We start from the raw sequence: 4,657 nt of genomic DNA on the forward strand, positions 1-4,657 counted from the left end.
GCATATTCCAAATGGTTTGGAAGTGGCTTTAACTCTAATGTCGGTGGTTCTTCTATCGATGATTTGTATTGATATCTGTCTTCCTCTTTTAGCATTTGAATTTCTTATATTGTTGGTTCATATCCATTAGCCATAAGTGTAGCTAACATTTCAGTTTCATCAATTGGTTCAGTTCCTTCTCCTAAAGAACATTCTCCTGTTCCTTGTAATTCTGGAAATTCTTCTAACAATTCTACATGTGAATCTATAGTTTGAATATAATAACATGTATCATCTGCAGATTGCGGTTGTTGCATGGCTCTATCAACAGAAAAGGTAACACTCTCGTCCTCTATACTTAGGGTCAGTTTCTTACCGAACACGTCTATTATTGCTTTAGCCGTGTTTAAGAATGGTCTTCCTAATATGAGAGAAACTCGAGAATCTTCTTCCATGTCCAGAATAACAAAATCTACTGGAAATACTAAAGTACCAACTTTAACTAACATGTTCTCCATTATCCCTCTAGGATATTTTACTGATCGATCTGCTAGTTGTATGCTTATTCGTGTTAGTTTCAATTCTCCAAGGTCTAGTTTAGAGTATAATGAATACGGCATTAAATTTATACTAGCACCTAAATCTGCCAATGCTTCTATTGAACTAAGACTACCCAGAAAACATGGAATCATGAAACTTCCTGGATCTGATAATTTTTCTGGTATTTTATTCAACAATCGAGAGTTCCTGGATCTGATAATTTTTCTTTCTATTTGTGATTAGATCTTTCAAAAATTTAGCATATCTAGGCATTCCTGAAATCACATCAATGAAAGGAAGATTGACATTTATTTGTTTAAACATATCTAAGAATTTGGATTGCTCGGCTTCAAGTCTTTCTTTTCTCATCTTACTCGGATAAGGAAGTGGTGGTTGGTATGGTTTAACATAAGATTTAGCCTTAACTGTGTTATCTTCATTAACCTTTTCAACTACCGGTTCTGTTTCCTTATCTTGCTCAGATTGTGGTTCTTGTGGAGTAGGAATAGCGTCATCAGAAATTACAGGCATTTCAGGTGGTTTAAGTGTAATACCACTTCTTGTGGTAATGACTTTAGCTGTTTCATTCCGAGAGTTAGCATTTGTATCGCTAGGTAGACTTCCTGGTTTTCTTTCACCTATCAATCTTTCTAGGTTGCTTACTTCTTGTTCCAGATTTTGAATAGAAGCTTGTTGATTTCTAAATGCTTGAGCATTTTGTTCATTGGTTTGTTTCTGAGATGTGAAAAATTGAGTTTGAGATTCAACTAGCTTCGACATCATATCTTCTAAATTTGGCTTTTTATCATCGGTTTGTGGTGGTTTGTTTTGAAAAATAGGTCTTTGCTGATTGTAAGTATTATTAGATACTTGTTGATTGCTTGGACCTTGTTGGTTGTTGTATGGAACATTTCGGTTATAATTCTGGTTTTGATTGTAAATCGGTCTTGGCGATTGATAATTATTCTGATAATTATTTCCAGGCCTTTGGTTCATGTATGAAACATTCTCTCTTTGTTCCATTGTTTGTTCAATACTGAGACAATCTTTTGTTAAATGTGGTCCTCCACACTGCTCACAACTAATCCGTATTGAGTGGATATCTTTAGTCATCCTTTCCATTCGTATCTCGACAGCATCTATCTTTGCGGAAATGAAATCTAAGTCATGGCTAGAATTGGCTCTAGCTGCTTTAGATGATCTAACGATATCTTTTTCTTGATGCCACTCATGTGAGTGGGAAGCAGTGTTATCAATAATTTTGTAAGCGTCAGTTGCTATTTTCTTCATAATGGAACCACCAGCTGCTATATCGATGTCTTTTCTTGTTGTGATGTCGCATCCTTGGTAGAATATTTGTACTATTTGACAAGTGTCTAAACCATGTTGCGGACATCCTCTCAATAACTTTCCAAATCTTGTCCATGCTTCATATAAAGTTTCATTTGGTTTCTGTGTGAACGTAACAATTTCTCCTTGAAGTCTCAAGGCTTTAGATGCCGGAAAGAATTGTTTAAGAAATTTTTCAACTAAAACGTCCCATGTATCAATCGCCCCTTCAGGTAATGATTCCAACCAATCTTTGGCTTCTCCCTTTAAAGTCCAGGGAAATAACTTGAGATATATCTGTTCATCCTCCACTTCTCTTATTTTAAATAGTGTGCAGATCCTATTAAAGGTACGAAGATGTTCATTTGGATCTTCCTTCGACGCACTACTAAATTGGCATTGATTAGTCACCATGTGTAGGATTTGTCCCTTGATTTCATAATCTGGCGCATTAATGTCAGGTTGAGTAATTGCGTGACCTTGGCCAGTGTGTTTAGCTCGTATTCGGTCTTCCATACTTAGAGGTTCCAGATTCTCCATAATTGAATTTGTTGAATCTGAATCACTAAAGGATTCTGATTTAATGGTTGGTTCCTCTACAATCTCTGTTTGAATGATTGGTGGTTCCGGAGGAAAGATTAGTGGTTCAGGATCTATGAATTGTCCCTGAATATTCTCCGGATTCTCAATTGTGAGGTCGAGTTCAAAAAATGGATTATCGGAAATTTGAATTGGAGTACTTAGTCGACTGGATGACGATTCTAAAGAAAAATCAACGTCGACAATATTTGCTAGATGTCTTGATCGAGTTACAGGTGGTGAACGTACAAAAGGTGCTGAACGTTTTGCTCGGTGCATTCACTGAATATCCTATTAGTTTTTAAAAAGAAAGAAAAATTATATAAGTTATCAAATTAATAGACTTTTCTGATTTTTCCCACATTTCGAATAGCCAAAAGATGCAGCAGAGGGGCAGGATTCGTTTGGTCTCAATATAATTGCGTACTGTTTGGCTCCAATAACCCGGTCCACGTACAAATCCAACTATTACTACGAACTAGAAAATTTTGATGTCTATCAATTTAACCGCTTAAAATAATTTTTCGTTTAAATTTAAAGAAAATTTAGATAAGAAATAGAAAAAAAAAATCTAAGTCCTAAAAACTAGAATGGCGAGAAATAAGAAAGAAAAAGATTGCGCGTCCAAAAACATCGAAAAATAAAAATAAGAATGTAGCGCGTCGAAACTTAAAAAGGAACTAAACACTAAAAATTAAAAGTTGCGTCTAAAAATATTAAAGCTTAAAAGAAATTCTATATCCCAAATGGCAATAACTTAAAAAGGTACTAAAATATAAAAATGGCATCGCAAAATTCTAAAGCACTTAAATCTTAGTCTAAAGAAAAAGCACTTAAGGGATTTTACGGCAAAGCCTAAAAATCTAGAAGTAAAAATAACTATGGCAAAAACTATGACTTGAAACTAAAAACGAGCGAAAAATACAAATATTACGCTAAAACGAATAAAAAGGTACAAAATATAAAAATATACTTAAAGTTGTAAAAAGTACAATTTTTATAAAAATATTATTTTTATATTAATTATTTTATAAAAGTATTAAGTTTTATAAATTATTAAAACTAAATAAACTAAAAATACAAATTAATTAAAACTAATCTAAATTAAATAATAACTAAACCCTAATTAGGGTTTTTAATTAATAATAATAATAATAATAATAATAATAATAATAATAATAATAATAATAATAATAATAATAATAATAATAATAATAATAATAATAATAATAATAATAATAATAATAATAATAATAATAAAACCCTAAACTGATGGAACTAGGTTACCAGACCTGTCAACTCACCTCATGCGATCGCATGAGGTGTTAGTTGTTTTACCATGCGATCGCATGGCTTGAGAAATTGGGCCAGACTCTGGGCTGCAACAGTGATCGGGCCGAGTGTTTTATATATTTTTTTTCTGTTTTAATTTTCTGTTTTAAATTAATACAAAATATTTAAATAAAATTTATATTTTTACAAACTAAAAATAAAAATAAAGAAACTTTATAAAACTTAAATATTTAACAAACTCTTAAAAATATATAAATTTTGTTTTTCTTTTTTTATTTTTGCAATTTAAAACGTATTTTTACAAAAAATGTATTTTTACAAAAGTAAACTAAATTTTTTTTTATATAGCGTTGCGCTTCCGGCGTTTAAGCAAAAATGTCCCCGGCAGCGCCAAAAATACTTGATGTGTGCGAGGTGTACTAGGAAATAGTATTATTTTTACAACGAAATACTATTAAATACGATACAATTTTACACAAGATATTTATTTATTTATAGAATGGATATACCTAAACCTTGCTACAACACTTATAGGCAGTGTACCTAATCGTACAGTAGTGTAGTTTTTAGTAAGTCCGGTTCGTTCCACAGGGAGACTTTTAAACAAGCTTAACGCTATATTAGTTTTAACTTATAATTGTAAAAATACAAATATATATAAATAATATTATTATTATAAAAAGAGAGTTTTTACCGTTTAATGACCGGTTTGTCGATTTTAAAACTTTTAGTCGCAGTTAAAACCGAATGTAAAATATTAATATAAATATAACTTAATTTAAAGCGTAAAGTAAATAACGATAATGAAATTGCGATGAATAAAAGTGTGATAAAATAAAATTGCGATAATTAAAAGTGCAATTAAATATAAAATAAAAGAATTATGCTTATTTAAACTTCCATAATCATGATGTTTGGCGTGTTGATTTTTAGTTTA

General features: G+C 31.3%; 1 non-coding gene across 1 annotated transcript; it reads left to right on the forward strand.

Moving 5' to 3' along the window:
- The first annotated feature begins 1,897 nt into the window (after window positions 1–1,897).
- LOC139873929 (small nucleolar RNA R71) lies at window positions 1,898–2,004 on the forward strand. The gene has a single exon (XR_011767639.1). It is a non-coding gene; the product is annotated as a small nucleolar RNA R71 (small nucleolar RNA).
- Window positions 2,005–4,657: the final 2,653 nt, after the last annotated feature.

Source organism: Rutidosis leptorrhynchoides, chromosome 10 (genome assembly GCF_046630445.1).
Source record: "Rutidosis leptorrhynchoides isolate AG116_Rl617_1_P2 chromosome 10, CSIRO_AGI_Rlap_v1, whole genome shotgun sequence".
NCBI lineage: Eukaryota > Viridiplantae > Streptophyta > Magnoliopsida > Asterales > Asteraceae > Rutidosis > Rutidosis leptorrhynchoides.